Below are 25,186 nucleotides of genomic sequence, written 5' to 3' on the forward strand. Positions count from 1 at the left end.
AACAGGAATCCAAGTGGAGCTGCTAGATCATGTTTTAAGTTGTTTAAAAGGCAACTTGGGATGTTGTCTGGTCCCACTGAGTCTGTGTTTTTGGCCTTGGAGAGCACTGCGATGACTTGCTCTCATTAGATAACAGGCTAAGGAATGGTGGCTGGTATACTATGGGGGATGACTGGAAGGGACGGGGGGGGTGAAGTTTGCTCCAAATCTGTCAGCTTGCAGGTTGGCTATTAACTCTGACTGAGTAGGAGTGGTGCCATCCAAAACCAGTTAGTGCATAGCTGGGTATTCCCTTTTAGATTATGGACATAGTTAAAATGTCTTGTGATTATTCTTAGTTAGGGATGCTATTTTTACTTCATAATTAGCTTTGGTGGACTTGACAAGATCTCAGATTTGTTTGTTTATGTTAGTGAGGGATTTCTTCCTTTGCTGAGCCAGTTCCCTCTTGTTCTTGGGCATTAGTTTCTTTCTCTTGTTGTACAGCCTGTTTATACTAGATGTCCATCAGGCTGGCTTGTTTTTTCGGCTAGACCTGGTGTTAATCTGGTCAGGTACACCCAATTTTATACAACTGCTTAAGTGGTAATACAGGGCATTGGTGTACACCTCTGCATAGGTGTCCATGTTATTTGCATTTGAGGGGGCTTTGAAATATATGTGTGGTGGAAATCTGCACTGCCTTCATGTGGGTGATATTCATAGTCACTGCATATATGTGTGGTGGAAATTTGCACTGCCTGCTGCAAAGGCCAGCCTCAGAGTGATTCATAGTTGCATTTTAGACATGTTACTATCGACTTATGCAGATGAAACAATAATATAATTTCACTGAGAAATTCCTTAAAACTTGTGCAACAAACTAATGTAAATGAGGTATTTTCCTGCTTGTTTTTGATTCATTGTCACCTGTTTATATGTGTATGTGCCATGCACCTGTACCTTATAAAAGGCAAAGTTGCACCTTTATTATCTACTTTGTAATCAGTGAAGATGCTTGACTTATTCTTAGAGACACAGAGACAAATTTGATTGTTGTGTATGTCTTGCTTGTCATAGCAGCTCTGATGCCTAATTCCCTGTGCAGTTACTGATAAAGGCACAAAAGGGTGTGTAATGATTCATTTAAGTGTAATCATCATGTAGAGTTATTCAGAAGTACTGTATTTTTATAGCAGACATGGATCAAGATTGTTTATTACTTGTCACTATTCCAGGCTGCATTACAAGTAGTAACATAAAGGAATGTGTGTTGAAAATGCATGGCCCTAGTTAAACATCCTGACTTGCAGTACCCACATAATTACATTTGAAGTAAAACCTTGCAGGATCAAAAGTTAATCTGACCCCAAATATTCCTATTTTGCATAGCAACATTACAGTTTTACTCATGTAAGTAGTTCTGTATTTAGATCCACGTCTAAGTGTTGTAAGCAGTTCTGTATTTATATCCATATCTGACTTTTATTAATGGGGTCTGCATTGTAATTATATATCAAAGGCGTCATACACAACGTCCCCTAATGCTAGGTTGTGTGAGTGGCTCTCCTAGTCTTCATGAGCAAATGGGAGTTTCAGGCTGAGTTACTGCAATGCTGTGATTTGTAGGATGCAGGAGAATTCTTAGATACCAGTCTGATAGTGCTGCAAGATCGAGACCTCAGCTGTGAGTTTCTACCATGTGCTCCGGAGGACTGGAGAGTCTTGCCTTCCTTCCTTTGTGTTATGTCATCTGTAGTTGTTACAGCACTAACTTGAGATTCAGATGGTATGCAACCTACTCAGCCCCAAGTGTGCAGACACTTCGCCATTCACATCCATATGTGTTTCCTGTTTGAGTCTGGTAAGTCTTTACCTGTATGCCAATGGATGCCCACATGGATGCTGTGTGTCACCATATTGCTCATAAGTATAATCACGGCATTGTTTCTGGCCTCCACCATTCCTATGTACTGATGGAGTTTTTCACATATATTCTGCAGTACTGTAACCATCTCTGCATGGCACTCTGTATCTTGAACCTGAACAATGTCATGGCTCATCTGCTACAGGGGAGTCAAGGCCCTGTGTGTCGATGGAGCTAGCTGTAATAAATACTCTGCCTGGCACACCTTTGCACAGGTGTCTCAGTGGGTACTGCTACCTCTGAAATTGTAGTCTCTTCACAAATATGCTTTTGTTGTTCACAAGACATTGGTTTTGAGCTATGTGGTGCCCCTACTTTCCCTTCAGGCTGCAGTGCTATGTCAACATTGAGTTGGTCATGAGATCCCATGACACTGTTTATGTACTTATATGCTTACTATGGAGGGGGTCCTGAGAGCAAACTTTTCAACTGTGCCACCATGCTCTGGCTGTGTCATGTTATGGCATTATTGTTGACAGCCATTGTGCTCTCAAGATCTGTATGTTTGGCTCAGGTGCTGAGCCTATGAAAGAATAAGATACAAAATGCTTAGACCTTTGCCAACCAAAAATTATTTATTTATAAACATATGTTGGAGACACTTACCATGCAAGCATTGTGAACATTCATGCATGCCCAAAGTAGATAGAGCACCTGGTGAAGAAAGATGTAATGGGTTATATTTACACAGCTATTCTTGGCAGTCTATGCTGGCATGAGATATTGCTGTCAATAATTCACTAACCTTCTTTTTTTTTCCAAAATCTTTTTATTTTAATTTTTCAGATATTAACAGTGATTCATTCAAACAAACACACAAAACAAACATTACATACAAAAAGGAAACATTCAAAAAACTAATAACACAAGAAATATATATACACTATATACAATAGAAGTCACTACATCATCAAATGGAGTATTAAAGGTTTCTAACATCACTTAAGAAAGTGAGGAATAGTATAAGGGACATATTTTATGAAGAAGATAGTATAAGGGACATATTTTATGAAGAGGATAAATATAGGAATTCAACCACTTATTATACTTAATGTAATTAGGGAATACAATTAGACATATTAAAAGGAAAAAGGGAAAGAAGAGAAAAAAAAAGAAAAATAAAGAAAAAACTAAAAACTGGTTGTAATGTAGTTATTGCATAATATAAATTTGTATTAGCATGTCAGTGTACAGACTATCTTTCTTTGTTAAGAATTACATCTAGTAAGTAACCCCAATATTTCTGGTAATACTGTTTCTTTTTTGTTTTTGTATAAACTAGTTTGTGAGATGAGATATATTTAATAGCAAAACCTTCCCATGTAATTGGAGATGTGACATTTCAATTTTTAGTGATATAAAATTTAATAAGGGCACACATCATGATAAGGACATTTTTTTTATTTTTGGAAGATGAGTCATGTTAATATGCAGTATAGCTATCTCCCATGACAGGGTTGATTTTTCATATCCCATCTTCTCTAACCTAGCTGTTAAAGAGCACCATAGGTTGTATACCTTGTTATATTTCCACATGACATGGAGAATATCTGCAGTTTGGTTTGGGCAGTGAGGACATATAGGCGAGGAGTTGGAATTGAACTTATTTCGTTTTGATGGGGTATAGTATACATTGTTATTTATCATAATTTGTGTATATAGCAGCTTCTTAAAAGGAAATAATTTTATTGCATTCTCAATGGCCAGTCTCTTATTTTCATCTGTCAGAGATTGTTTTTTTTTTCTTGCCAATAGTTTGAAAATAATAGAGAATTCCGGTGTTTTATATTCATTACAAGTTTATATGTCCTAGAAATTGTTTTCCCTTTCATCTCGAGGTTTTCTATTATTAGTTTTACTAAGTTAATATCCTACAAGTCGACTTGTGTTTGTGAGAATTTAGCATTTATGAAATAATGGATTTGGGTAAGAATAATAGTATATTCCTTAGTAAGATTTAGTTCTAGTCTTATTTGTTGTATATTGGATTCTCTCCATTGGTATATTTCCCATACTGTGAGATCTTTTATCAGAGGGTAATTTGTTAGATTTAAGGGTTTATTGTTTACTAGTAGGTTGGGATTTAGGTGGAGTGGTTGTATAAAGGCAAGAGCATCTAATAATTGCAATGATTTAAATAATTTCTGTGTAGTAAGAATCATGTATTTAATTAGTGGGTGTATATTCTTCGTGAATATGCCATTTTGATTTAGGTTTTAAAATGGTAGGGATTTGCTGTTATACCCAAGGGATTTCAATTGTTCAGACCAGATTTTGGTCCATTGGGGTGTCCAGGTATTTACATACGGGTCATGACTTATTATCTGTATTAGTTTGTAGACAGTAATTATACTATAATAGAGTTTGAAATCAGGTAACCCCAATCCCTCTTTATCTTTGGAAAGTACAAGTTTGTCATATTTAATTCTAGTGGATTTGTGGTACCATAAGAATCTTGATATAGCTTTTTCTATATCAAGGAAGATTTTTTGGGGGACTATTCGAAAAAGTAGCATTTAGTTGAAAGAGTATTCTCTGTAAAAGGTTCATCTTAACAGCACTAGCTTTTGAGAGTAATGACATATTAATATTCTTCCACCTATTGATATCACTTTCAATACTGGTCCATGTATGCAATAGGTTATTCTTTATCATATCTTAAAGTCAGGAGTAAATATTATTCCTAGGTATTTTATCTAGTAACTTATCTTGATCTCACTCATGGGAAAGTAAAATTCCTTACGATTTATAAGATTCATGGGAAATATGTGGGATTTGTTTAGATTTAAATTATAGTTAGAGATTTCACAGAACTCATCTATAGCTTTAAGTATTTTTGGGAGGTCAGTAGTGGGAAGTTGAGAATATATATTTAAGTCATCAGCAAAATCAGAGAATATAAGATTTGTATTAAAAATTCTAGGTATGTGATGGAAGTTTTTTTTGTGAAAGAAACAGGAGAGGTTCTAGATAAAGATTAAAGAGGTATAGGGAAAGAGGACAACCTTGTCTTGTACCATTGGATAATAGTATAGGGTTAGTTTTGAGATTATTTATCTGAATAGTGGTAGAAGCTTTCTGATATAGAAACTTATTTATCCTTATGAATTCCTGAGGAAAACCATATAAAGGCAATATATTAAATAGGAAATGTAAATTAACTCTATCAAAAGCTTTGGTTGCATCCGCCATGAGGACATACTTGGGGCATTTGTCACTGTTAAGAAGTCTGATAAGAGCATCTAAAAGGAGAGTGTTATCACTTGTTTGCCTGTTTATAATAAAATCCATTTGTTCTTGGGAAATGATAGAGGGAGTGCATTCTTAAGTCTATTTGCTATAACATGAGCTAGGATCTTAAGATCAGTATTTATCAGGGCTATTGGTCTATAGTTTGCTGGATCTGTTGGGCCAGAATTCAGTTTTGGAATTAGTACTGTTTTGGAGTTATTTAAATAATTATCGGTTATTCCATGTTGTATTATAAAGTTGAAAACTTTTAATAATACTTTGGAAATAGGTTCCATTAATAGTTTATAAAATTCAGAGGTGTAGCCACCGGGCCCAGAGGATTTACCCAGTTTGAGTTTGTTTATTGCAGCTTTTTATCTCATTTAGTTGCAGGGGTGTTTTAGGAGTTTTTTTATCTTCCATAAGTTGTGGAAATTTTATATTATGTATAAAATCACCAAAATTGTCTGTAGATGGTGATAAGGGTGTGTTGTATAGTTTCTTATATATGTCTTCAAATGCATCTACAATATCTTGGTCCTTGTGCTTCACCAATCCTTCATACACTATTTCTTTGATTCTCGGTGGGCCATTTTTTATGTTAATTAGTCTAGCTAGGAATTTTGAAGGTGTTTATGCCCATTCTGAATATTGATATATTGACCTTAATTCTAACAGGGAGATATTTTCTAGATAGTGTTTCTGTAATTGCTTTTGCCAGTCTATTACATTTTCCTCCAGGTCTTTAGAGTATTTTTTTCTGAAGTTCTAATTCAGTAATATTTATTTGAGTTTCTAGTTCCTTTTTAAAGTTATTGTACTTTTTTTTGCACCATGCAGATTTTTGGATAATTATACCCCTAATGACTGCTTTGGCAGCTGCCCATTGTATATCATAAATAATTTGAGCAGATATAAAGTCATTTTGAAGTTGGGCTATGACATTCTGGATTTCCTGTGCTGTTTCTTGGTTTTGAAAGATTTTAGGATTTAATGTCCAATTATTGAAATAGGGAACATTTTGTTTATATGTTTGAAAATTTATTAAGAGACTGATTTTTGAATGGTCTGAGATAGTTCTAAGTGATACAGCATAATTTAGTCTGTTCAAAAGCAATGATTGGGAAATTAGAAAAGCATCTATTCTGGACCAGGTGTTATGAGTGACTGAGACGAAAGTGAATCTTGATATTGTTTCATCATATTGGAATTTAATACAGGGGTCAGTTAGTTCAAAAGTATTTTGTAATTCTTCAAGTGCTATAGTGGTATGTTGCGACTGCCTATTTTCATTATGTGATTTATCTTTGTCTAGATTTAATAAAGCATTCCAGTCCCCATCAATGATATAAAAATGATTTGGGTGGTTAGCTAGTATATTAAAGATTTCATAAATGAAGAGATGTTGATTAGAACAGGGGCTATATATATTAAGAAAGAGTATAGGTTTATTTAGAGTATATTTGCTAGTAAATAATACCCATCTTCCATTAGAATCAGCTTTAAAAGAAGCAATTTCTCCCTGGAAAGATTTATTTATTATAATGACTATTACTAACCTTCTTGTATGCCAGACTGTGGCTCCTACAGTGGTCTGAAATTACTGGTCTCCATACTGCCTCTGATGATTCCTGTGGCATCATCTATGTCATACTCATCATCCATATGGAGATAAGGTATTCCTCATCTGGTGTTAATTGCTAGAGCATGGAAGGGCTGTAGGCAATTGTATGCTGCCAGGCTTATGTCTTTGCACATTCCAGCAGGCCATTTGCTCTTTTCCTACACTGTGGCAATGTGTGGTTTCTTGCCTTGACATCATTGATATTGGCCACTACTTGATTCCATGATTTAGCTCTCTATGCCTGCCTTGCCCCCCCCCACTTCTCAAACAGACATTTGCCATATATCCCGAGAGCAGCTATTGGGATGCTTTTCTCTTCATGTGTGATGTTGTCTCTCTAGTGTCTTGATCCCTTATGGTGTGACATGTTGTAACATTAAATCATTAATGTATAGCCACAGTTAGACCTGATTTACACACAACACCCACAGTGAAATAGTTTAGTACTGGATATTAACAAAGTGTACGGAGTGCTGTTTTAATTTTCAACAGTTTCCATTTTCAGTATTTATAAATGTAGTATTACCGTGACCATGGTAATTCATTTAATGCTGCTGCTCTTTTCTCTGTAACCCTTATAAGAGGCAGAAAGTTAAAAATAGTACACAACTGTCCAACAAAATTGCTCCTTATATTTTCCCTCTGCAGTAATTCTTATAATTGTAACAAAAATAAATAAACTTGACATACCTCACCAATACATAAATGCTTCTGATAAACTGATCATAATGAATTTTACTAATCATAGTGATTTTCTAATAATTTCCAAGTATTAAAATTTTTCCTTATTCCTTTGAATTTGTTCATGCTTTTTCCAGATTGTTGATGATAAGTTAGGCAGGTTAATCTGGAAGACTTAACGTTTGTTGGCATAATTTCAGGATGATTTATGAAGTTCCTATGCAAATGAAGCCAAGTTGAGCTGAAGTCTGTGAATTGCATCATTGTACAAGTGTGTATCACGTTCATTGGTGGCCTCATCTTGTCAAAGTGTGCTCTGCTGAGGGGTGCAGACCACAGAGATGAGTATCAGCACTTAGCAGATTTTAAGCATAGTGAAATATGCCATACCTTTTCAATATGTATACAGTATATTAACGGTCAGAAGAAATGAACTCTAATCTGGTGCAACTGTGTACCTAAGACCAAAATGAAACCTTACAAAATACTGTCACCAATTTCCACACCTGAAAAGGAAACTGATTCTAAGCAAGCTAGAACTTCTAAATAGCAAGAACATAGCAGATCATCAACTGAATCCAAACCAGAACAACTCTTTGCTCTTGAAGATTTGAAAGAAAAATGCTTCAACCTCTACAATCAGCCACCCAACAATGTACAGAGCAGGTAAAAGCACTTGGTACAATAAACCAAATAACCAGCGGATTAGAAATTATGGAATCTAAAATCATGGAAAATTAAGTTAGAACTGAAAATCTTCAAGTAAACTTCCAGCCTAATACCTGTACCATACAAAAGATCTCTTGTATGGTACAGGATTTAGAAGCAAAGAATAGATGAAATAATATACCTGTTTGGGGACTGTCAGACAAATATGAACAGGTTAATTTATTGGAAACCCTGCAACAAATTTTTGGGGAACTTCTAGACAACCAAACAGTAGTTAATCAAATCATTATCTAAAGAGCTCAATGAACAACTTCCATTCAGATAGCATGACAAATGTATGTGAAATTGTTAAACTATCAAGACATATACAAGATTTTGGCTGAAGCTAAAAATTTTTTTTGTGTTGGAATAACAATAAAATCACATTTTCTCAGGATGTACCACTTCAAATCAGAAAAGACCATTAGAAAATGGTGCCCTTCTGTTCATACATAAGCTTCAAGAAAATAAAATTTCAAATGAAATATCCTGTGACTTTGCTTTTCCAACATAATTGTAAGAAATACACTGTTAATTCATTCAAGGAAGCTAAGCAGATGTTTAATAACATATTGAATTGCTCCCCGACTTGAATACTTCAATGCGTGGAGTTTTAAAATGCATTCTATACTTCAACAGGTAAAAGTCATCCTGTTTTGTTTGATAACTCTAACCATTGGGGAGAAACTCTTAAGTGAGTTTATGATGGCCTTTATTTAATGTGTATTCTGACACCTAATATGGTTTGCATTTGAGAGTTTTTGGAATGTTATTGCTCTGCATTTTTCCACCATAATGGCGTGACGTATAACCTTATTATGAATCTAAGACTGTTATCAAAGAGTATACTATACATTTGATAAAAGTGTTAGTTCGCTTACAGAAAATTAAGTTTGAATGTATGCATACAGGCATCTCTGTTGGCTTAAACTTGCTCATTGCATAGAAAATATGTTTTGCTTGGAAGATGGTCACTCCATTTCTTCCTTGGTGTTGAAGTCTCCTTAGTCCTGTATAGATCAACCATTATTTCAGTGGCTTCATCAGGGGTTGTTCCTTGGTGGTCACTCAAATGTGAAGTTAATAGAATGGTGTGTCTGCTTTCGAAGAAAAGTATTGTACAGTTAGAAATCCAAACAATTCAAACAAATCTAATGGTAGCAGCTGGTGCCATTTTGTTCATACCTAAATGAGAAAAAAAAATAAAACTTTAAATGAAGCATCCAGCAACTTTGATTTTCCAGCATAAAGGTACTTATATTGTTTGATCAGTCAAAAATGCTAAACAGGCTTTTATAAATGCCTTCAATTGTTTGACTGGGACACTCAAACTAATGGAGTTTGGTCAGATGTTTGCTAGGTGTACTGATAGACATGAACCTGTTTTGTTTGGTACTTTTCAATCTCTGGTGGAGAAACATTTAAAGGAAGCTTTAAATGAATCTTTATTTTATTTTTGTAAGAGTACATCCTGGCATCCAATCTGCTTTGATGCTGTTAGTCATTGGAACATACATGGTCTGTATTTCCTGGGACTGAGCAGACTAATCATGTCCACTTCCCTTTGAGTGGATTCTGGTGATATTTTGTTCAAATAATGTTTAGTCTGTGGACTGGAAGTTTGAACAGGACTCGATCCTTCCTTGTTGATCATGCAGAGGTGGATTTATCATGAATCTATGACTAACATCAACAGTCTTACAATACATTTGTCAAATACTCAATTGTATTTCTTGTGACTGAACAGAATAATCATTTTCACTTCCATTTGAGCAGAATTTAATTATTTTGTTCAACTACTGATTAGTCCATGGGCTGGAGATTTGAGCAGTTCTTGTTTATCCCTTATCGATCACGCAGATGTGACCTTATCATGAATCTATGACTGCCATCAAGGGTGTTACGATACATTAACCAAAAATTCTATTGTATTCATAGTATATTGATTCTATGCACATTCATCTTGATATATGACCTAGTTAGAAGTTGAGAGTTATTAGTCTGGTTAGGTAATGTACTCATTAAATGAGAAGCCAGTTTTATCCATGGTTTATTTGATGCTGAATTTGGAGCCATTATATCCTTATAAAGACTGATCCTAAGACATGAGGCTAACCTAAGGGTTGTTCCTATTTAAACATCCAGATGTGGCATAATTATCAAACTCTCATCATGGGGCACTTTTATTATAGAAATTAGCATTATATGTGAATTTATATACCTTTCTGATTGATCTTGAAATCTTACAGCTGTAGCAATGATGACAAATTTATTTATACCATGTGTAACAATAGTGTTAAAAGGCTATTTATTAATGGCACTTCCTATTATATCTTAACATTTCATGCCTTATGTAAGAATTATAATATGGCAGCTGTGTGATGGGGTAGTTAGTGTTTTAGAACAGTTTGTTCTTACTTGCTCCCAAATGGAGAACTATTGTATTAATTATTCTATTATTTCTACACATTGTAGTAAGGGTTATATAACAAAGTCTTATTCTAAGATATTTTGTATTCAGTACTCCTTGCTTGACCTAGCTAAGTTTTCTTCCTGGTGTATGATAGTTGTGGTTAGGCATGGGTTTGTTTCAGGAAGAGTTAAATGTCACTTGCCTATACTGTTAAGTTCTTTCCTTTTCTTTGATATTGTTTTGTTGTATGTCAAGTTAATCTTAATTAAATTTCAACCTAGAAATTATAAATTGACTATATGTGGATAACAGAATCTTGGAATATTAAAGGTCTACAATTACTTAAAAAGAGGAATTTTTTCTGTAAATCTAAAGCTGAAATTATATTTATACAAGAGACACACATGACATCAAGTCAATGGTCCCAAATTACTAAGAAAAGATGGGTTAATGCTGTTATAGGATAAGGTTACAAAGCAAATAGTTCAGGCATTGCCATTATAATTAAAAAAAATCTTTCAAATATTCAATAATTCATTATAATGCTGGCTCTGATGGAAGATGTTGTTATTTAATTGGTAATGGAGTTTTTGGATAAACCTGCATTATTATCAAACATTTATGTTCCCTGTAATGGACAGCAAAGCTTTGTCATAAAATATTAAACCATTTTCCCAGCCATTGCTATCTTGTTCACGGGGATCAGAATGCAATGGCAGAGCCAAATATAGATAGAACAAATAAGAATAAAGTGTGCAAAGATTATGGGGCCAAGGGCATTACTGAATTAAATCAGACATCAATCTATTTGATCATTTTAATTTTCAAAGGGATAACAGCCTAATTAAAAAAATATACATATTATTTTTTGTGTCACAAATCTTGGTCTAGAATTTACTTCTTTTTGATATCAAAAGTATTTTTAAACTTTGATTAAACTTTCATTATTGAACCCAGATTCTTTTCAGACCATTCAAAAATTTCCCTTTGCATTAATTTGTCCAGCTTTTTTCAGAATAGAAAATAGAGTTAATAACTGGACATTAGATCCTAGTTTGCTCCAAAAAGATGTAAAAAGGAAATCTCTTATCTATTACAAAATGTTCTTCAAAATGGCTTCAATTCACAAATTCCTTTGGATATCCAATGGGCAGCTCTTAAGTCTCAAATCAGAGGAATAATTATAAGTAAAGCCACTTTTTATAAGAAACTATTCAATCTAAAAGAATTTGAATTAAAAGTGAAAAATCAATAGACTAGAGCATGATCTACAAACTAACTTTGATAACAAAACTGTGAAACGTATAGGTGACCTCCAAAAGGAACCTTATATGCCAAATATTAAACAACAATAATTTTATGAAATGAAAACCTTAGCAAGATACTTTGAATGGGTGAAAACATGTTCTAAATTCCTAGCAAGAATAATAAAAACTATAACACTCCACCTTTGATAAATGAGATCATATATCAGAACAAATGTTTCAAAACTAGAGAAGAAATCATGGACATTTTTGTGCAAATTGATAGGTTTATAGGTTCATAGGTAGGTACTAGGCTATTGGCCCTATGGGCCTATATAAGCCTAGCCAAAAAGGTACCCTGGCTTTCGCCACCCAAGAAAATTATTTTCCTGTGCCCCTGTCAAGCAGAGCCACAGAAGTGATCCCCAGGGTGAATTTCCTATTTCCCATCCAATCATCAAGATTTTTCTTGAAGAGTACTAATGAGGAGCTCTATTTAACATAGATAGGTAGTCTGTTCTAGAGTATGTGAAGTCTCTGGGACAGGAATCTATTCGTCCAGCATGTTCTGTTTATTGTGGTGACAAGGTTTAGGTCACTAGAGTGTGTAGCTAAGAGGGATTGGGATTTCTTTAAGTAGAGCATGTCCAGCAGCTCTGGGTTTGACATAGCTTTGTATGTTAGGCAGAGATTGCCTCTGAGTAGGCAATATGCAATGGAGTAAAGCTGGAGTTTGTTGAGTCGGTCTGCGTAAGGCATCTGTTTGAGGCCAGTAATCCTCTTTGTGAGGTATTTCTGTGGCCTTTCCAGTTGGTGTAGATGTCTTGTGAGGTACATACCAAAAGGGGCATTGTACTCTATAATAGGTCTAATGAGTGATGAGTAGAGGGGAACAATGACCTCTTTTTTTTCTGGATGAGAAACCTTTTGTGATGAGGTGTGCTACGTAGAAGGATTTCCTGACCACTGTGGCAATGGGATTATCAAAGGAGAGACTACTGTCCACCTGTGTCCCAAGGTATCTTATCACACTTTTGGTGTTAAGTAGACTGCCGCCTATATGGTAGTTCATGGGTGCAGAGTTTTTACCAAAGGAGATGACAATAAACTTTTTGGCATTGCACTTGAGGCCATGGCTTTGACACCAAGCATCTGTCCCAGTGAGGCCCTTTTGTAGGATGTCCACATTGTTAGGAGTTTCAATTATGACTCCTAGTTTGCAGTTATCTGTGAACTTAGTTAGCCAAAGATCTTCTGTGTTAGCCTGTACTTTAAAAAGTAGATACCAAACAGGAGAGGACCCAGGACTGAACCCTGTGGTACTCCATTTGTCACCGGTCTGAAGTCTGATTTGGAGTCTGCTACTTTCACAGTGTGGGTTCTGTCAGTAAGCCAGTTGGCAACCCATCTTGTGACATAAGGATTTATACCTAGTTTAGTGAGTTTATCTATAATTCCAGAGTGGGGGGTGGTGTCGAATGCCTTGGTGAGATATAGATAGGCTGTGTGAACCAACTTACCCTCATCTATACTAACCGTTATGAAGATCATAAGCTTAATTTCTTTAATCAAGAGTTAGAAAGGTTCTTAGGAAATCTATCCTTTTCAAAACTTCATAGGACTCAACAAGATAATATCACTGCACCCTTTCATCAACAAGAAATCATATATATTATTAACAACCTTAAATTGGGTAAAGCACCACATCCAAATGGTTTAATAGCTACTTTCTACGAAATGTTTGCTCAGCCAATTTCTAAAAATGTACTATATGTATTTAATTATATAAGTAATAATGGTATTTTTGACTTCCATATGAATAATTCGAAAACAATTCTCATCCCTAAATCAAATATGGATCTTAGAGATCCCACAAATTATCAACTATATCACTTATTAATATTGTATCAAGATTTTTGCTCTAATTCTAGCAAACAGACTGAAGCCTATCTTGCTGCAAATAATATCACCTTTTCAATTGGGTTTCATGCATTCTAGACAAACTTGCGATCATACAATAACATTAGACACACTAATTTTTCTACCTAAACATTATAGCTAACCTTAGTTTTCGCTTGCCTTAGATGCCTCAAATGCATTTGATAGATTAAGCTTAAATTTTCTCTTCATAGTTCTGGCACACACTGGTTTTCCACTTGCTTTTATTAAACTTATAATAATTCTTTATTTAAATGCATATACTTCTCTACTTATTAATAACATTTTCTCGTCCCCAACTAAGATAATAAATGGTACAAGACAAGGTTGCCCCCTTTCATTTTACTTATTTTATATCCATATGGAACCTCTCTTCTTAACACTAGCTCAAAATATGTATCACGTAATACCAGAGATTTGTAGAATTCCCATACCTTTTACCACTTTTTCTGGATAATCTAGATCTATATTTTACATGGCCTAATATGGATTTATCTAAAATTTTCCATAGTGTTGAATTTTTTTTCTAAATTATCTAACTTCAAAATAAATTTACTTAAATTCTCCAGCTTTCCTTTTAATCCTAATTATGGTTGGCTTGAAATTATTCCTGGCTTATCAATTAAAATTAGCAATTCATCAAAGTATCTGGGTGTTTCATCACAACTGTACCTCTTTTTAAAAATAATGTGGCAAAAATGTGGCCAAACATTGAAAATGGTATTACAAATTGAAATAAACTAAATATCTCTTTGATTTCCAGTGTAGCTATCATTAAGATGAATATATTACGAAACATTTTTATTTCAATTTAATTCAGTCAACCCAACAATTAATCAATTTTTTTGCAATATCAATTCTAAACTTGCTAAGTTTATATGGTTCCCAAAATTGGTTAGAACTGGTTATAAAAAGCTAATTCATCCTAAATGCATTGGGGGGTTGTCTTTTGGATTTTAAATTATATTATGATATAATAAATTCTAATAAAATAGCAGAATATAATCCAGAATCCTCTCTGTGGACCCCTCCTTTGGTAAAAATATGGTATAGAATGAAAATGTTGACCATAAGAGAGAAGAACTGGAAACAAAATTGAATCAAACACATCTATGACCCAAAGAAAGAAGAGACCTAAACGATGATTTTTTTGCACTTTAGTTCTTTAATATACAGAACTTGTTCAGAAAATAAAGTAAGGATTGCACTGATATAAATACAAGTGATTAGATATGAAAAACACCCCCAAAAGTAGATTGAACATTACAGAGATTACAGCAGGCAATAAGGATTAAAGTTTTCATTTAAAGTGTCCAATGATTATTGGACTAACTAGATTCCATGGTAAGAGTAGGTGGAGCTAATTAACTGTACCACAGTAATGCACATTTGATATTGATGTTCTCATTAAGATGTGGGGAGAAGCCTGCCCCTAAAAGCAGCTGCCATCATAGCTCTTTAACTTCAAGTAGAGTGTCCATGTCCCCTATGAACAAATTTACATGGTCAAGTATAACAAATCTGAAACATTTAAAGTCTGTGCAAAAGGAACTGTGCTTGGCTAAAACATTTATAAAATATTGGTGCTATATAGCTGCAGAGTGTTCCTTTATGTGGTTGGACAACTTTCTGATGATTTTGCCTATGTAAAATGAAAAACAGGAAGAGCAGATGCAAGTATACACTATAGGTTCATAGCTTCATAGGTTCATATTAGGCTAACTGCCCTAGGGCATTTATAAGCCTAGCCAGAGTATGTTTGGCTTTTGCCACCCATTTTAAATGAATTTTGCTATGCCCTTTTTCGAGGTTAGTATACTGTGCCTCTGTCTAACAGTGACACAGAAGTGATACCCGGGGTAAACCTACGATCTCCCATCCACTCATCAAGATTCCTCTTGAAGAGAGTCAATGAGGGACTCTGCCTAACCTGGACTGGGATTCTATTCCAGAGTGAAGGGAGCCTCTGGGTTATGAATCTGTCCCTCCAGCATGTCCTATTTATTTCAGTGCTGAGGTTCAAGTCTCTCGAGCCCGTAGCTTGATGGGATTTGGATTTTCTGAGGTGCAGCATGTCCATTAATTCCGGGTTGGACATGGCTTATATGTCAAGCACAGATCGCCTCTGAGCAGGTGGTGTGCCACTGAGTAGAGCTGGAGTTTCTTTAACCAGGCAGCATACGTCATTTGTTTGAGCCCTTTGATCCTCTTGGTGAGGTACTTTTGGGGTCTTTCCAGTTGCTGCAGGTGTCTGGTAAGGTACATCCCAAAAGGGGCATTGTACTCAATTATGGGCCTGATGAGGGATGAGTAAAGAGGCACGATGACCTCCCCTGATCTAGATGTAAATCCCTTCATGATTAGGTGGGATATATAAAATGTTTTTCTAACCACTTTTGCCACGTGGTTTTCAAATGAGAGATTGCTATCAACTTGGGTCCCCAGGTCCCTAATTACTTCTTCCATACTTAATGGATTACCACCTATGTGGTAATTTGTGGGCACTTTGTTTTTGCCAAAGGGGATGACTATACACTTTTTGGCGTTTAGCTTGAGGCCATGGCTCTGACACCAGTTGTCTGTTTCTATGAGGCCCTTTTGTAGGATGCTTGTGTTGGCTGGAGAGTCGATTATGGTGCCCAGTTTGCAGTCATCTGCGAAAATGGTCAGCCACAGTCCTTCCTTGTTGGCCTGTATCTCCGAAAAATATATACCAAACAAGAGAGATTCCAGGACTGAGCCTTGTGGGATGCCACTTGTAACTGGTTTGGAGTTTGACATGGCTCCAGCAATTCTAACCATGTGGGTTTTGTCCTTGAGCCAGTTTACAACCCATCTAGTGACATAGGGTTTATATTTAAGCTGGTGAGCTTATCTATAATGCCCGAGTGGGGTATTTTATTGAAGGCTTTTGAGAGGTCCAGGTAGGCTGTGTGGACCACCTTCCCCTCGTCAATGGCCTTGGTGACTGTTTCAAAGAAATCAACCAGGTTTAAGAGGCAGGATCTGCCCTTAACAAAGCCGAACTTGGTAGGATCCAGTGTCTGTAGGTCCCCAATATCTTTATTTATGAGGTCCATGATGATCCTTTCCATAGCTTTGCAGACCAAGCTAGTCAGGCTTATGGGGCGATAGTTTCCAGGATCCGTTGAGGCACCACCTTTGTGGAGAGGGACCACTGTTGCTGTACGCCACTCTTTGGGTACATATCCTGTGGTAAGGCTGAGATTGAACAGTAGTTTTATGTTTGGGTTTAGCTCTTCTTGGAGTTCATGTAGGACACAGCCGGGACACCATCTGGTCCCATTGATGCTGTGTTTTTGCTTTGGAGAGGGCAGCTCTTACCTGAGCATCTGAGATGTCAGGTCGGCAGCACTCTGCTGGGATAGATATTTGCCCTTTTGGTGGGGAGAGGAGGAGAAGTTTGCTGAACCTGTCAGCTAGGATGTTGGCAATGTCTGTGGGTTCAGTGTATTTTTTGTCATTTTGGACTAATTCTGAGCATATCTGGGAATTCCCACCCAGGTTCCTAACATAACTAAAGAAAGCCTTGTGATTATCCTTAGTGTCCTGTGCAATTTTTCTCTCAAAGCTGGCCTTAGACGATTTTATGAGTGCCCGTAGTTTTTTGCTAATACTGATCAGAGATGCCTTCACTTTTTGGGATTTTGCTCTATCATGTAGTAGCTTCCTCCTTCTATTGTATAGTTTGTTTATGGCTGGGGTCCACCAGATAGGATGCCTGCCTTTGGAGGATTGGGTCTTGGTTTTATTTGGGATTGCATGATCCATGCATTCCTGAAGGTGTTCATAGAATGCGTTTATAAAGGATTCTGCAGTCTGGGCCGTATCTTCCACAGGCCCGGGGGCTTTGAAGGATTCCACCTCGGTTTTGAGGAGTGTGAAATTTGCTTTAGAGAAGTTTTTCACTGTGGTTTTCTGGGAAGGGGGTGGAGTCGGGATGTGAATATCCAGTGAGATTAGTTTATGGTCTGATCTTACCAGTGAGGGATACACTTCTGGTCTGGAGCATAGAGCCCCCATGTTGATGATGATCAGGTCCATTCTCCTCTTGTAGGAGTGGTATCAAGTTGTTCCATAGCATTTGAGTTTATAAATTCTAGGAACGTTTGGACTAGGGTTTTGGAGCTAGAGTAATGCTCCCAGTCTATGTTTGGGTAGTTGAAGTTGCCCAATATAATGGTGTTTGGAGAGACCTTCATATTTTCCAGTGTTCTTAGGAAGGCTGAGTGGGGTTCCTGGGTTTGGGAGGGTGGCCTGTAGCAGGCTGTAAACTGGAAGGCAGTTTTACCCACTGTTAGTTGCACATGGATAGTCTTTGATGCTTCGTGCTGTGCCACCAACCTGGAGGTGTGGGCATCTTTGACGAATATTGATACGCCCCCTCCTTTTGTGGTTCAGTCCAAGTTTTGGGGCCAAAAAGCATGTTATGAGGTACAACCTGGTAGTGCTGGGGTGCTCTCGGGAGCCTTGAACCAGATTTCTGTTACTGCACAGATATCGATGTTCTCCATGCTAAGGAGAGTTTCGAGTGCGTGCATCTTGAGGTTTAGAATTCTGGTGTTGAGTAGCATTACTCTTAGATTCTTATCCCTTGTGATACCTATGGAGGTGGGTTTGTCTCTTGAGCCTTGCCTAAAAAAGGCACTATGGGGGTGGCAAGAGCTTTTGCCAATATCCAAAAGCCCAGGGGTGACAGGTGCAAGCCGTCCCTAGCGAAGCATCGTGGCTTGTTGAGCATGTCATCCCAGGCTGACAGGCATTGGATCCCCTATGAATGACACCAATACTTAATCCAATTGTTGAAACTGATCATCGTGTCTTCATACTGTGGCATCATTCTTGGTGAGGGTAAGGTGCTACTCAAGGTCAGGGTCATACCGGCCTGGGCTACATGCTCAGACAGCTCCTCTATGCCTCTTTTCATGTAGTCCAGGGAGGTACGTCTCAGGTCATTCACACCAGCATGGACAATGACTGAGACATATTTGTACTTGCCTTGGAGTGACCTGAGTGCTTGTGTTATGTGGCGGATCCTAGTGCCCAACAGGCAGCTCACCGTGACCTTCTCCTTGTTCAGCTTGGTGAGCGGGATGTCAGTGTGCCTGACAGTAGAGTCACCTATTACAAGTGTATCAGGTGTGTTGTTTAGCCTTAAGGGCTGTGACTGTTCGGCACACTGGCTTTGTGAGCTATGTGTTGCATGTGTTTTGTCTTGGGGTAGCGGTTGCTTGGGCGTCTGCTTTGGAGGTCTCTGCTGCTTAGGCAGATTTTTATTTAGAGCCTCCGAATATGTTTTTGTGTGTTTATGTGTTTGGTTTGCTGTCGTGGTAGGTCTATGTGAGACTGGAATTGTAGTGAGTGTGGTTTCCTTCTCCTCCTGACTGGTTACGCCATTACTGAGTTGAGAGAGCTTAGGCTCTAGTTTGGCTATATGGTTGCATCTCTCACATGTGTTGGAATTTGTTGGGAGGAGGAGAGGGTTGTCTGTGTACATGAGGCAGTTGTAACATTGCCTCAAGATTCCCAGATTCACCAGCTGCTATGTATTAGCTGTTGCAATGAAAATGTTTGGTGAGGGTTATTGTGTAGTTGCAGTGCTTGATGGTATAGTGGGTGATGCCAAAAATGTACTTGCAGGCTATGCATGAATTGCAAGGAAACATACATGCTGTGTTAGGTATTGCTGGGGTGGGTGCAAGTGTGAGGATGGTGTCATGTAGTTCAAAATTACATTGGAGAGTATGAGTTTTTTTAAACTGAACAAGGGGCAGCTGCCTAGCAATTGGAAGAGTTCTCTGTTGCTGTGGATAATGCTCTAGTTGTGTGAAATAATGTTCCACATCTGGAACATGTCTTGACTAATGGGGAGGGGGAAACTGGAGACAAAATCCTTTTCAGTGGTGTCTTTTGGTTTGCTGACAAACCCTGAGGTAAGTAAAGGTTTGAACTTGGTAGGCCAAGCATCACTAACTTTTCAGAGGATCCTTTCTAAGAGAGTATTAGGGTAGTTTTTGGCCAAGAAGAGATTTCTAAGGAAAGAGCATTCCTCCTGGAAGGTTAGGTCATTGCTAATAATCCTGGAGAGGCAGGTGAATTGGCCTCATGCAACATTCACCTTCATAAAGGGTGGGTGCTGGCTAGAGTAATCCAGGACGTTGTTCCTGTAGGTGCTTTTCCTATAGATATTGCAGGAAAAACTGAGTTGATCTGGCACTAGGGACATTTTGGTGTCTAGGAAGTGGACCATAGTGCCAATGCCAGAAATAGTGAAGGATAGAAAGTCAATGCTATTAGAAAGAGTGCTGATAAAGTCTTTTATCTTACAAAGTGACTCCTGCCAGATGAAAAACTATCCTCTATATAGCACAGTATTTTCTGGTGTATTGGAAGATTGGGATGTGGATCAGTGTGTCTCAGATTCCCAAGATCAAAGGACTATGTTTGCATAAGCAGGGGCCATTTTGGACCCCATGACAACTCCACGCTGTTGGAGGTATATTTTGCCATTAAAGAGGAAGAAATTGTTGGACCGCACTGCTGAGATTTTTTTATATTTGCTGTGTATGAGGAGAAAGCGGCATTAGAGAACTTGGCCCTCATCAAGGGGTATGCTTCTATACAGAGCAGTAATGTTGAGGGTGACCAACAGCCTGTCCTCTGTGGTGACCTGATAATTGGGTGGGTCACTTAGAAAAGCCCACGAGTCTTGCAAGTAAAAGGGGGTGGATTGTACCCCTGGGTTCAACTTGCTGTTAATGAACTCAGAGATTTTTTCTATTTTAGTTTTGTGATTGGACACAATGAGCCTGAACAGAGTGTTATTTTGGTCCTTGTGAAACTTCAGAATACTGAAGAGTTTTGTCCAAGTGGGGGTTGGGGACAGTGAGGAAGATATACTCTTCTTGTGTAAGTTTACTAGCATGCAACTGCTCAAGCAAAAGATTTTCAACAATGGCAAAATTATCAAACACTTCAGAAACAGAAGCACATTTGTAAAACACATTGTCAGCAAGTTCAGCTTCAATTTTAGCAATGTAGGCTTGTTATTCCATGACTACAATACGCTTTTATGATGCAGAGTGAGTGGTCATTGCTAAGGTCCTTTATGAGTCTCATTTCATGTATAGTGAGGTTGAACCATTTATTATTGCTACTGTTGTATAGTAAGTTTCTTAGGTCACATTCGCAAACTTTTAAAAAAACATTGTGTATTGTCCAAAACTGGATTTAAAATACTCCTTTTCCTGTGAGACAGTAATAGGGCTGGATTGGTGGCTTTGTCCTATAGTGGTTGCTTGAGGTTTAGTTTCCTTAAAAATAGTCTCAGGTCAAGGAGGACATCCATAAGGTAAGCCCTCTGGACTGGGATAAAGGTGAAACCTTTACTCAAGACTTTAAGATGTTCGGTGGAGAAAGGTCTGGAGGTAAAGTTAAAAATAGCACAGGGGTACATAGCTGTGCTGTGTGTGGTTAAGGTTAATTTCATCTCCTCCTGCATCTGCTTATCCCTCTCGCCCAAGAGCAGCAGATTGATGTGTGGTTTCTTCCCCTGTAACTCCTGGCTGGAAATAAAAAATTGGCACTTTGGTTGGCAGTCATAGTAGCTTTATCATGGTTTAGGCTGGCTTCAGGTAGGATGTGGAAGGACATGGTGGTCAGTGGAGGGAAATCTTCTAGAATGACATGGCTGGGCTGGTGGTGTTGTTTGGATGTCTAGAGCCCATCCTATAATTAAGGCTTGTTGCTCACAAATCTCCAAGGGGTTAAGCTTGTTGATTTTGGTAACAGTTGAGGTCTCTAGAGAGTTTTTGTCTTTTTCTGTGGATGAGCATGGAAACTTGCCTGTTAATCCTTCCAGAGATGCTGTCTCAAAGTTGTTGATGGTCATGGAGGTGTACATGTTGGGTGATGCTTGTGTGCAGGGCAGCTATGTCTTTTTTCAGTTGATCCATTTTGTACAAACTGGCTTTAATTAGGACTCTTAGGATCTGCAGGCCGGCATCATTATAAATTTTAGTTAAGTCCTTGTAGGTCTGCAATTCAGCAATGATGTCATTGGGAAATTTGTAGCAATGTAAACCTTGAGGAACGGTATTGCTATGGAGGTACTGACCTAGATAAAAGTTATCATATTTCACATTTTTGTAGGTTGTGAGTATGGAATACATTTGTATGTAAATCAGACCATAACCCAAAAGCCTTACCTTTTATTAAAAAAAGAGAATTTCAAAAATCCTAAACTGCATAACTTTCTAATGAATTTATAAAATGTTGTTGCTGACACCCCACTGTTATATTAACTTATCTCATACCAAAAAATTATAATATGGAAGTATTACCATTATCTTCTTCCACACATGATCAGAGACAGAGGTCTCAAAATTCTTGTTACAACAGTTTTTTAAATGTTCCACAATGTTACCTTGGCCATTTTGTTGCTTTCCAATGTGAAACATCTTACAAGAACAAGTAATGGCATATAGCACCATAGCAGATTGACAGATGAGGCAGCCTTTTATATGAAACACCCCTTTGTGAAACTGCCAGACTAACTCTCTAACAACCATCCAGCAAGCCTTGCAACCTCCACATGACCTGGTTTCATAAACATTTCTTTGAATCAAATTTGTACTGTCCATATGAAACCTCAAACAAAATTGTAGGTTCACCAAAATGACTAAACCAACTAAGAACCAATACACCAATGCAAGGATAGTGTAGAAGGACACCTGACAAGAAGATATAAAATCCACCCATTTATTTAATAAACTAAACATGATTGTCAGCAAAAAATGTTCCTTTGAAGCTTGATAGAATAGTAAATGAGTTGGGCTTGTGACCTAGAAAAGGTTTTCATATTGCATGTTATACAGATTCTGAGAAGTAAAGGTTTGTAATAAGTTTGCTGTAAAGCAGTGACTATAAGATTTAGAGATCAGATGTCCTGAAAAAGGCAGCCAGTGAGAACAAATGTTCATTCTAGTTTTGTTTTATCACTGTTTTGCTGAGCCATGTTGACATTGTTGCAAGGATCAATTTTGCCTATGCTTTAAGGGTGTACTCCGAGTTGAACCTGACAGGTTTGATGCAATAAGTTGTTCTTAGGAAGTCTGTTTTTGTACTGTATTTGTGACAAAAAGCATTTCAAGCTTCAACTGACCATTGTTGCTAATAATCTTGTTTGGTTTCTTTAATACACTGGTGCATTTTACATCTTGTGGTCCTGTGGTCTTCTACAGTATCCTTCCACTGGTATATTGAACTCTAGGCAAAACTGTTAAAATGTATAACACAGGATCAGACCAGTCAAGTGTCATGTGAATAAACACAATTAAATGGGCTTCAATATAAAACAAAACAGGTTTAGCACTTTTGTTCCACTCAGATGGAACTTCATCAGAACAATTCCAAACAATCCAGTAACCAAATTTATACTCAAACTGACCAATGAATAATCACATAAAAATCACATGACATTATTTAAAAATACATATATAAAAAATAATATTGAATAAAAACATTAATGTTTAATAACATAATTTTTCATTTTAAGAATAGAAGCTATGGAACAACCTTCATTTAGACCTGTTGGTGCTATAGCATCTAATCTAATTTGCCATTTTAATTCTGCTGTATTAAGATGTTCATCCACCACCCTCACCTGTATGTCCTTCCTTAACTGTTCAATAACCTAAAACTTAAAGTAATGGTCTGGATTCACTAATACATGTTTAAATAATGCACTGGTAACTTTTTTTATTTTTGATGTCATTCTTATGTTCATAAATGCAGTCCTTCAGTCTTGCCCAAATAAAAAGCCGGCCATTGGAAACCATATTGGTTGAGGTACAATAAAAATAACTCATTATATTATATTCTTTACCCAAATATTAAAGCCTTTACCTACAAATATGTCATTACATAGTGCACAATGTCCACATGTATATGTGCCTGGTTTGGTGGATAAAATTCTATGATGTTTCTTGTTCTCTAACATCTGCTTGAAAGAGCTGTCCCTTCTATACACTATTTTGGGACCAATACATAATCTTTCCAAATTGATAGAATCCACTGTGAACAATCTCCAGTTTTTATTTATTACAGCCACTATACCAGTACTATCCAACATATATGTAGTAATGAATAATGGTGTCATAAGGTCATCACAAATATTCCTACTTGTGTGATTATTACATAAATAGGATGCATTGTTCAAAATGGGCGATATTGTACCCAAATTTCATTTAGTTATAACCTTACTTTGCATATCATTCGAAAAGCCATCAGTATACCCTCTCCTTTTAAGCATCTACATCAACTGTTCAGACTCTCTAAAAAGGTATTGTCATCAGAAATCATGGCCATAGTCTAGGTAAAACTGTCCTTAAAATAGCACTTACTAATAACTCATCCCAGTATTTTTTTAATTCGATTAAAATTATGTTCTAAAATTTGTGTGTATGCAGTTATAACATATAATTGTCCATACTTCACAAGGAGCACAATGGTACCATAGTCTTACCATTATAACTATCCTTTGATTTTTTTCCCTCAAAGTTATCAAGGCATTTAAAATAGCAACATGATTATAACCTTGATCAGAGAACTTGCTAAAACTGAATCTAATTTCTTAAAGAAAAAATTAAAAAATATTACAAAATTAAGCTGCCCATATAAATTCTTCTTTAGGTAAAACCTTAATTGCATATGGTAGATGACAGCTACAATACTGAATTAGTGTATGTTTCTTTTCTATGTACAGGAGTCAGTAACAACTTATTCACAGTCCCTTATCTTCTGACTTGCATTTACATTCTTCACTTTATGATTGGAAGTTTATAAGACTGCATCTGTGAAAACCCATGGTCGAGCCCCAAGCTGGACTGAGACAGAGACCAATGTCCTACCCTACCTACTGAAGGAATCATACCTGTAGAATCTTTAACAGGCTGTTTCTGGCAGAGAATAGAAAAAAATATATATTTGGCAGGAGTTGGAGAAGCATCTGTCATCCCTGACAGGGAGCCCCTTGTTTTGGGCAGAAGAGTCAGCTCAGGTATGACAACCTGCAGAGGCAAAAAGAGGACCAGCTGGCCTTGTGGGAAACTCATGTTTCAGACAGAAGACCAGAGTTCTGCAGTATGCATTTTTTATTTTTTCTTGTAGTATAAAAATGGTAATGTAAGCAAAATGATGTACGATTGCAGTTATAAGTAGGTAAACTCAGTATTGGTATATGTGTATATATGACAGACTGTATTAATTTTTATATCTATATTTATATTTATATTATATGTGCATATAGGTTTACTATTAAAATTGCGAACGGCACTGGGCGACAGTCGGATAGTCGAACGCATAAGGTCATAAACAAGGATGTCGAAGACAAAATAATCAATCTAGGAACGGTTTTAACA

The sequence above is a fragment of the Protopterus annectens genome, chromosome 17.part0 (genome assembly GCF_019279795.1).
Source record: "Protopterus annectens isolate FY-2018-M chromosome 17.part0, PAN1.0, whole genome shotgun sequence".
NCBI lineage: Eukaryota > Metazoa > Chordata > Ceratodontiformes > Protopteridae > Protopterus > Protopterus annectens.